The sequence below is a fragment of the Cynocephalus volans genome, chromosome 12 (genome assembly GCF_027409185.1).
Source record: "Cynocephalus volans isolate mCynVol1 chromosome 12, mCynVol1.pri, whole genome shotgun sequence".
Taxonomy (NCBI): domain Eukaryota; kingdom Metazoa; phylum Chordata; class Mammalia; order Dermoptera; family Cynocephalidae; genus Cynocephalus; species Cynocephalus volans.
The window spans coordinates 82,267,700-82,278,658 of NC_084471.1; the positions used below are offsets into that span (position 1 = coordinate 82,267,700).

The 10,959-nt window shown below is 39.3% G+C and overlaps 1 pseudogene; it reads right to left on the reverse strand.

Moving 5' to 3' along the window:
- Positions 1-9,036: 9,036 nt before the first annotated feature.
- LOC134361429 (U1 spliceosomal RNA) lies at positions 9,037-9,188 on the reverse strand (annotated as a pseudogene).
- Positions 9,189-10,959: the final 1,771 nt, after the last annotated feature.

Sequence of the window (10,959 nt, forward strand, 5' to 3'; positions counted from 1 at the left end):
TCTGGGACATTGCAAGGTCTTCTTGGTTGAAAATTGCAGGAGATTTTTCAGTCCTTACTTAATCTCTAATAGCATGTTTTCCTTGACTCTTTTCCCTTGGCTGCTGTGATACCATTCTTCCCTGGCTTTTCTCCATTGCTGATCTTCTTTCATTGTCTCTTTATAAATATTGGTATTTTCCACAATTTAATCCTCACCTGTTTTTTGTTGTTTTTTTTTTTTTTAATTCTGAGCATCCTTTGTAACTCCTGCTATACCTGTGCCTTTAGCTACCATCTGTATGCTGATGACTGCCAAATCTAAATTCCTAGATTAGTTCTGTTTCTTGAATCCCACTCTATTATCACCCACTCCATGCTTAAGAGTGTGAAAGTCCTAATGGGCCACAATAATCAACCACATTGTATATCAACAAAATAAAATAAAATAAGTGTGAAAGTCCTACAGGTTTCTCAGTTGATAGATATGTTACCTCAATGTGAGGGTACTGATTACTTTTGAGAATTTCTGAATGGGAATAGAAACCTTTTTTAACAAAAGTATTCCAAAGGAAACTTTATCTCCAAAAAGATTTGTATCTGTTTGGTACAATCCCTAAGGCAAAGATATGATGGAATGTGGATGCAGCAAACAGTTTCCTTCCCTTTCTAGAAGAAGCCACCAATATGCCCACCAAGCCATTATTAATAGTTTAGCTTTATATAAAGAAGAGCAGAAGGCTCACCCTAGTGACCAGTTTATGGAGAAAACGTAAAAGTAAGAGCTGCACCCAGCCTCATAATTAACTCCAACCTTCTTCAGGTACTTCATGATGTCTGTCCTAAGACTCAGAACATTGCCACATCTATTCTCCTACACAACTTGCTCAACTAAGACCAATGCTTAGGATTTCAGACTTAAACGTCTCCTAAACCACTGTTATTAAACCAGGTTCAAAGAGCCACGTCCCATAGGGTGTTTCTAGCATTGGCACTGGGTCCACATCCTATAGCTGCTGCTGCTACAGCTACTTCTGTTGTTCCCACATTTCTATTACATAAAAATGCTGTGAGCAAGGGTTCATAATACTTAATAATATCATAATGCCCAATCACAAGCTACAAGAAGCAGCCTCTTGTTCATATATATACAAGGTCCGAAACCTGGCACTTCCATGTAGGTATTGGCCCTTCCTCATGAGCAAAACCTGATGTCAGGTGGATGGATGTTTCCTCTTATTAAAAGAATGACTCTTATTTTTACCAGTGGAGCCACTGGCATTGAGACTGAGCACTTGGAACTTCTCCACATGCTTGACTTTCTAGAGGCTCCCTTCTAAGACTGATGAAACTATCTCTATACTTCAAGCCCATCTAGTCAAAGAGGCTTCCCAGAAACCAGTTAGTAGTATTGCTGATCTAAGGTTTCAAAGTGGTCAGGGACCATAAGAAGAAACTCATGTTTCATCAAAGGAAAAATATCTAAGCATTAAAAATCTCCAGTAGGGTCAGAAAAAGGAATTACAAAATAAAAATTTTAAATAGAACAATCAAAAAAATTACAAAATAAAATTTTAAAAATTTTAAAATAAAATTTTAAAGAAAAATCAAAACATATGTACTGAGAAAATGCTGTGTCTAAAAAACCTAATGCTAGTCCTAGATTTTTGTATTGTCATTGGCAGCTGGCTGATACAGGGATTGAATCCTAGACCTTTGTGTTTTCAGCACCATGCTCTAACTGCGTAAAAGGCCAGCCTCTAGTCCTAGATCATTTACAGATCTTTAAAAAGTCAGAGAGGGAAGGAACGAAGGAAGGGAGGGAGGGAAATAGAAGTAGAGAGGGAAGACAGTAAAAAGAGAAAAAGTATGCAAGGGGAACCTCCTTATCCAGAAATCAATGAGAAAGTTACAAGGCTTTGTTCTAGATACCCTGAATCTATCTTTTCAAGTTGGTCAACCTTCCTTCATCTCATTTTTTTTTTAAACTTTTTATTTATTATTGAGATTGCATAAATTTATGGCTGGTGTTTTATACTATGTTTGTACTTTTGTTATATTGAGAATGCTTTATAGATGTTTGTAATTAAGACATAATTTGGATACTTTACTACATAAATTATTTGTAGCTGCTGTAATCTTGATGTTCAGATGATCAACTGGGGAGAAGATGCAAAAATTTTCAAACAATATTTCTGGTACCAGGACAAACTAGTAGCATTCTGATTCTGACAGTTGTTCAAACAAAGACTGGATAGTACTGCCTTCCACACATACCAGAGTAATAAGATAAGCTATCAGATGTACTTTCAAGTCCAACATTGTCAAATTATGAGGGAGAATTTCAGCAGCAGAGCAAATTACAATGTCACTCCACTGAGTTACTCTGAGTATTATAAACACTTATTATGGGGTATAGGTATGGTAAGGAGATTCTGATCAATATGTTTGATGAAAATTCATTTTTATGAGCTAGGTTTGAGACATCATTATGCTAGCATGTGTGGGAAAGTATAACTTTAACCTGCACAAATTGCTAGTATAACTTTAACCTGCACAATTTGCTTCTGCAAATGCTTGCTAAAAACAAGAAAACATATCTAAAGGCATTTGAAGTAAAGCAACTTCTAAGAGGTCAGGCAGAGGTCAGGCAGACCCAGACACACATTCCGGGAACCAGCCAGTCCCAGGAACTAACCAGCCCCTTATCTAGAGGCCACCTGGCAGACCCCAGGGAAGATAAACGATTGAAAAATGCACCGTTCCTTATCGGGGTGCTAGCCTGTTGAGCCTGACCATAAATCTTAAGGCGCCTCAGCTAATTATCAGTTCGTCCTGTTATGAAAGTCTGTCTAAAAATACTGTATAAAAACTCTGGTGTTAAAAAGCTCAGGGCCGCTTTTGTCCGAAAGGCAAGGCGACCCCAGCATGCTGGAATAAAATTCCTCTTGCTTGATTGCAACGGTCTCTGTCTCATGGTCTTTGTGAAGTGAGCCACCCCGGCGTGTGGGATTTGTGCTTGGTGCACGGGTCTTACACATGAATCACAAAATCAATAAAGTTTCCAAAATTCTGCAAACATGGTACCTCTGTCTCCTTGACATTCTCCTGTAACACTCTAGACAGGCTGTTGAGATTGAGATGAAGGTCAAGTGGGCAGCCTGAAGAAAATTGTAAATGTTTATAAAATCTGCTAAGGAGTTTGGAGAATCAGCCCAGAACAAAAAAAAGATTGCCAAGCCCTGTTAGAGGTTTGCCTGAATTTAAAGGTCATGAATTTGTTGTGGTTATTGCATGTCAGACCTCTTCAATTTGTTTTCATGTTAAATCATCATGGCATCCAAATACGTAAATATAATTTTCCCGATTGCACAGAATTTAAGTCACTAATACAAGCTTCCACAGCTAGGTAGGATTTTGTGGTTGCAAACAACAGAAAATCACTCGGGCTAATACAAGATAAATGGAATTTCATCAGAAGGATGTGTGGAAACAAAAGGGGCAAAACAAGGGATAGGCTAGTGAAGCAATATAGAAAGGACAAAACCATAGCATTTTGGTATACAGAAGTGGATAGACTGACTCTTTAAGACATACCTGCCTGTATCAATCACTTAATGTCTTTGGATCACTCCACTCCAGGGTCCATATCCAGAGAGAGAGAGAAACTGTTCACCTTAGCCAGAATCATATTCTCAGTTATGGGAGCTGCCTCCAAGACCAGAATACAGCATTGGACAGGTACTTCACCAAAGGAGAATTGGGATGATGTTACCAAAAAAAGAGAGGTTAGATGATGGTGAGCAAAAATTAGCAAATGTCCACTGCAGATAAAATAGCAGAACCTAAATTTGTCAGATGTAAAAACCTGATGTATGTTCTTTACCAAGGTAGATTAGTGTTTGGATCATCATAGCACAAGTGACACAGAGTAAGAATGTGAGGGAGTTAGTGCTGGATGATGGGACCTCTGAGCAGGGAAGAAAGTGAGGTCAGAAGAGGACTTGGAAACCAGGACAACTAGAGGGACAATGTATTAGTCTGTTTCTGTTGGTTATATAAAAAATACCTGAAACTGGGTAATTTATAAAGAAAAGAAGTTTATTTCTTACAGTTCGGAGCCTGGAAAGTCCAATGTCCAAGGAACCCATCTGGTGAGGGCCTTTTTCTTGGTGGTCACCCTCCACAGCAAAGCAGGGTGTCACACGGTGAGAACTGGCTAGCAAGAGAGCTAACCTGTCCACTCACTCTCTTTATAAAACCATAAGAACCACATCTGTTAAATCCCGTTACTCCATGAATGGATCAATCTATTGGCTAATCACCTCTTAACAACCCCACCTTTCAATTACCGTAATAGGATTTCCCACCCTCTTAACACTGCTACAATACAATGGAAATTAAGTTTCAATGAGCTTTGGGGGGGATATTCAATCCATCACAGACAGGGTGGTAACACATGTGAGGTAAGGAAATTACTGAGAATCTTTTGAGATGATGCCGGAAATTCTATGAAGTAAACCAAACGAGAGGTATGCCATGAGAAATTGAGATATGTTATGAAGGGTCATCAAAGAACAAAGTTCCAATTGTGTTTTGGTTTCTGATATGGTCAGAAGCACACTAATTACTTGATTTATAAGCAGGAGGGAGACAGTTAATTGCCATCATCATCTTAAAAAAATAAAAGCTGCTCCAAGACATTTTACAACTTTTTGTTGAACAAAGGAGAAATGAAAACTGTATTGATTATGCCATTTATAAACTAGGTGAGGAATGTCTGAGAAATATTTTATGAACTAAAATTATTTGTCTACTGTCATCTGAAATTCAGGCTGTGGAGGCAAAATAATTTTTAAAGTTTATCAGGAGCCACATGTGAGGATTGACCAAAGAAACACCACCAAGAGAGTTGGGAAGTGCTCCATAGTCTGTTATCAAGCAACAAAGATTTTATAAGGAAGTTTACAGAGGGGAGGGGACCACTGCAGAGCGGAGTTGTTCCATTTTCACGAGTGGGCCAAACACAGAAGTTACAGTCATTGGTGACAAGTTACATCAGAAAGTTAAAAATGTCTATGTGCAGTTTTAGGCAAAAAATCTTCATGCTTCATCTATTTAAAACAATTATGTGACTGCTTTCAGTCAGCAAATAATACTTTAATCGGTGCGTTCCAACCCTAGCCACATTCTATCCTTAAGAACAAGATGTCGACACTGAGATCATGAGACTCAATCCAAGGCAGAGATTGTTTGGGAACCTGCTTCCATCCCTTCATCCCTACCCACCCCCTTCCCCAAAAGAACTGTTTTATGACTCCAGGTAATGCTCTCAAACAAGAACGCTAACACAAGCCTAGGCCAAAAGTAACCTTTTAGGTGCCTAAAGATAGTCTGCATGGTAAAAAAAATTAAAAACAGGTGTCTTCATTTGCTTTGTATTAAAGGAAGAGAAATACATCAGAGGAAACCTGCCATTTATGAAAAGAGCAGAGCACAGTGAAAATGGATTTTCCTAGTCATAGGGCAGAACAGTATCTCCTCCCCTTACGTTTCCATACGCAGTAACTTTGGCTAGACCTGTGCTTCTCCCCTGTGCTGCACATTGGTTCCCTTGGTGGCCTCAAACGGCAAGGAGGGCTGAGAAGAAATGAGTCCCTCCCCACCCCTTCCTCACTCCTCCCCAGGGAAATAGGAGTGATTAGGACATGTGAGTTGGGGTGAAGAGACTGCGCACAGCCCTTCTTCCACCCCCTTTCTAGACCTGTGTCTTGCAGAGGAGAGTGCATCTGCTCCCCTCTGCTGGGAGGCCTGTGTTGTTCATTTGTGCCAGTGACCGAGTCTGGGGACGGTTTGGGGAGAGTGTGAGCCGGCCCACTTGGCTATATCTTCCAATCAGCTTTATTAAGGTGATATTTGAATCATCTGTCTGGCTCCTGTATTTTTCTCAATTGAGTCTGAATTCAAGAGGAAGAAAGGCAAAATTTATTATTCCATGCATGGAAACTCTTAACCCAGACCCAGGGACCCTGGGGATATGATGTAAGATTTGCCTTTTTGCCACTCCATGCCCCAGAATATAGGTCAGATTGCACCTGGTTTGCAGAAGCATTTCATTATGAAACCCTAGTTGATGAGTTGCGGCTGCACTGGGAGGCATGCAATTTGGCACTTACTCCTAGAGACTATGCAACAAGCCTCAGATGCACATGGTAGGGAATGGAAGGGGCGGCTGTCCTGAGGTGAAGTCTTCTGCACCTGGTTCAACCTTATCTCTTGTGCCTGAGCATGCCCTGAGTGGTGGAGGCACATGGAAGTTGCACCTAACGTGGCCAGACATCAGAAGGCCTCTGCTGTTTGGTCACGTGCATTGTTTACTGTATATATTTTTAAAGCTAAGTAAACTGGTGGGGGGAACATACTGTGACTTGTGAGTCTTTATCAATTTTGAACCTAGGGCCAATCAATATCAGGTAACATACGTGGCAAATATTTGACTAAATTTCAACACCTGGGACCAGCTCTTCAATCATTGGGTAATTAAAGTTATTTGTTAAATCAGTTAGTTGTTGCAGTCAATTGTGTCGGTTAGGTCCCCTGTCACTCATTCCAACCTTTATTTCAATTTTCCTTCCTTTTTCAGAGAGGGAGGAAAGCTAAAAATTTATCTTCTCAGATTTCCCTGTAGTTAGGTGTGAGCCTATGACTCAATTCTAGCTAATGAAATATAAACTAAACTTTGCTGGTATTGTCTCTTCCACTCCTTTCTTTTTGCCTGGAACAGGTGTGATACCTGAGGCGCTGTAGTCATTCCTAAGTATGGTAGAGAGCAAGAGGGAAGGAGTCCGTTTCCTTGACAGTGTTGTTGAGGTGCTCTGTCAGCCTTGGACTTCCCATTCCCAGACTTCTGGTACAGGAGACAAAGAGATCCCTTACTTCTTTAAGCAGTCGAGTACAATCCTAACGGATATATTTATAAATTCAACTTCCATGTATGGTAGGCAGAATAATGGCCCCCCCATAGGTGTCCATGTCCTAATCCCTGGAACCTGTGAATATATTTCCTTACATGGCAAAAGGGACTTTGCAGATGTTATTAAAGCAAGGACCTCCAAATAGGGAGATTATCCTTGGTCATCAGATGGGCCCACTGTAGTTATAAATGTCCTTATAACAGAAAGAGGAAGCAGAAATAGGGGAAGCCAGAGAAAAAGATGTGACAAAAGCAGTAGACTCAGAGAAGTCCTATGTTGCTGGCTTTGAAGAAGGAGGAAGGGGGACATGAGCCAAGGAATGTGGGCAACGTCTAGAAGGTGGAAAAAGAAGGGAAATGAAGTCTTCCCTAGAGCTTCCAAAAGGAACACAGCCCTTCCAATACCTTGATTTTAGCCTAGTGAGACTTGTGTCAGACTCCAGGTCTACCAAACCACAAGATAATAAATTTGTGTTGTTTTAAGCCACTAGATTTGTGGTAATTTGTTATAGTAGCAATAAAATAGTAACACACTATATTGAGGTCTTTTACTATAAGATTATGATAGGTTGAAAGAAATTGTAAGATTCCTCAAGCTTTTTAAGTAAGACCAAACAAAAAGAGACATATACCTTTATTATTATTATTATTACTTGCCATGTCCCAAATCAGTCTGTAGAGCTGGTCTAGTAAAGACACTAATCGCCACAAGCAGGCATTGCTTTTACAATAAAAAATAAAATAAAATAGGCCTTTTCTTTGTTGGTAAAAGTTACACACTTTGTGTGACATACATGGAACACAGTGAATTTTACTTCCCACAGTAAAGATCCAAGAATAGAGTTTATTGGGGTAAGTTATAAGCTAAGGGTCAGTAACAGAAGGCACGAGGGCTCCATCCTCCCGTTGTCACCCAAACAGGTGGGCCACGGTCAGGTGGCGTGGGACACACAGTTGGTCTGTGTTTCCCAGGAGGGACGTCACACTTCCACCCCATCTCCCTTTCTCTCCTTCTTAGAGGAACAATTTTGCCAGTGGAAGTAAAACCAGACTGCTTGATCACTGGGCAGTAGGGATTTACAGTTCCAGGAGTTATGCAAGAAGGCTAATTTTCCAGGAAAAAGGAGTTTCTCAGTGGATAGAAGGGGTCATGTCCTGGCCCTGATAAGAGGAGGAGTGTGCTATTCATTGAGCAAAGGAACACAGATAGAGGAGGGGCAGGTTTGGGAGAAATAAACAGTTTGGGACATGCTGAGTCTGTAGCACATATGAGTTACCCCCACAGGGTCATGGTCCTTGTTACAAGGGTACTTCAAAAAGTTCATGGAAAGATTCATATTATCTTTTAATTAGATTTTCCACGAACTTTTCAAACTATCCTCTTGCATACTCTCACAGCAGCCTGTGCTTCTTGTTTGTATTGCTTATCCTAATTACAGTTAAATCAATAATTGCATAATTAGTGTCGAATATTTGCTCTAGATTGCAAGCTCCCTGGGGCCATGCTTTTTCCAAGCAGAATTTTTTTGTTTTTTTGGCAATTGGCAGGTGCGGGATCTGAACCTGTGATGTTGGTGTTATAACTCTGCACTCTAAACTACTGAGCTAACCAGCCAGCCCAGAATTTTTAAAATACAGAATTTCTTTTTTTTTTTTAGAGCGGGGCTACTGGCCGGTAATGTCCTAATCCCTGGAACAAGCTTTTCTTTAGTGGCTTTAGAGCTTCTAGAAAATTACATTTCAATTTCTCCAATGATTTATTCTATTATTTTGATAATTTCTCTTTTTAATTTTAATCTTTGATTATCTGAGATTTGTCTTGGGTAGGATGTGAAATATGAATCCAATTTCTTTTTTTTTCAAGGATGACTATCCATTTATGCTCAAACATGTATTGAATAGTCCATTTTCATCCTAGTGCTCTAAAATATTGCTTTTTTATATACCAGTTTCCACATGCTGTTGGGTCTATGTCTGGATTCCATTCTGCTCTATTGATATGTGTGTCTATACACTAGTTTGACACTGATAAAATCACAGCTTTAAAACAGGCTTTACTCTCCTGGTTTTTTTGTTTTTGTTTTTCAAGGGAAAGCACGAACACAGCCCCTCACTACCACAATTGTGCAGTCAAGTTTCCCACATTCGGGGAATTTGCAGAGGTCAGTGCAATGGATAAACCTCACCCTGGGAAAACCACCTTTGTGATCATGGTATTTCAGCTGCCAGGTAACAATTTGACAAGCTCTCTGTCATTTTCTTCTTCATCAGATATGTTCTAACTTTAATTTATCTGTATGAACTTTAGAATTAGCCTGTCTCTTTTTTTAAAAAATCCTTAGAATTGGGAGGAGGTGTTATAGATTAATTTGAAAAGAATTTTAAGTTTTATGATGAGGGGTCATCCTATTTTAGGTGAAGTTACTCCTTTTCATTTGTTCAGCCTTTCTTTTGTTTTCTTTAGTGGTGAGTTAAAAGTTGTCTTTACTTAGATTTTGCACATTTCTTGTTAGATTATTCCCAAGAATTCCTTCTTTTTCACTGCTGTTGTAAATAGATCTTTTCAAACTGCTTGTTGCTTGTATATATGAAAATGATTGATTTCTGAATGTTAATTTTATGGCAATCCACCTGAATTCTCCTATGATCTGTAAAATTTTGTGTTTTCCTCTAGGTTTTCCATGTATATAATCAGATTGTCTGGAAATAACTTATAAATTTACCACTTCCTTTCCCTGAAAAATTAAGATTTTTTCCGCCTTTTTTGAAAAGTTTACTCCTGGGTTGGCCAATTAGCTCACTTGAGAGAGTGCAGTGTTGGTAACACTAAGGTCAGAGGTTTGGATCCCTGTACTGGCCAAAGTCCAAAAAAAAAAAAAAAAGAAGTTTACTGATTTTATAATAAATTTAAAGCTTAGCAATATTTTTTGAGATATAATTCAAATACAATAAAATATATCATTTTAAAGTATATAAATCAATGATTTTTAGTATATTCACAAGGTTGTACAACTATCATCACTATCTTATTCCAGAACACTTTTATCACCCCAAAATAAAACTCCAGAGCCTTTCACCGTCACTCCCCAGTCCTTCTTGTTGCACTCTCTTTGTCACCTCTCTTCCCCTGGGTGACAGAGACACAAAGGATTACTCAAAGCCCATCTCTTCTGAGCAGTGAGAAACGCCGAAGGGATTAACCCTCAAGAGAGAGGCATTCCTCCTTTGGGAAATTAACACTGGACTGAGGTTCTTTCCCAGTATTTATTCTTCAGGCCAGAAAGTTACAGAAAAGGAACATAGGTGGAGTTATGGCTAAGTATAGTTTAACAATAGAGGCTGGTAACATCAGTGAAATAACAAAGTGACATTCCATAATGCAATTTACAAAAGGATAAGTTGATCCACCAACAAAAGCTTGTTCTTAGCAAATACTGTCTTTTCCTACAGCAGTTACCTCAGTATGTTTACATAACAATAAAGTAGCTTTCTTAACATATCAATCAGTAGGTTAACCTGCTCCAAGGATGTCTGTCCTTGAGCCAACAATTTTGCTGTGTTACAATTCTTTATCTATAACAGAGACTTTAGCCTGGGGGAAGTTTCCTGTCTTTTACAAGCTTAACATTTCCATACGTAATTTTAAAAAGTTGGGTTATATCTGAAACTACAGGGCTTTGGAAACTAGGCCCTGTGAAATACATTTGCTTTTTTTATTTTTATTTTTATTTTTTATTTTTTTATTTTTTTAAAAAGATGACCGGTAAGGGGATCTTAACCCTTGACTTGGTGGTGTCAGAACCACGCTCAGCCAGTGAGCAAACCGGTCATCCCTATATGGGATCCGAACCCGCGGCCTTTGTGTTATCAGCACCACACTCTCCCGCGTGAGCCACGGGCCAGCCTTGAAATACATTTGCTTTATAAACGTTAGCATACTCCACACTTCTTCCCCCTAACCTCTGACAGCCACTTAATCTACTACCTGTCTCTATGGATTTGCCTATT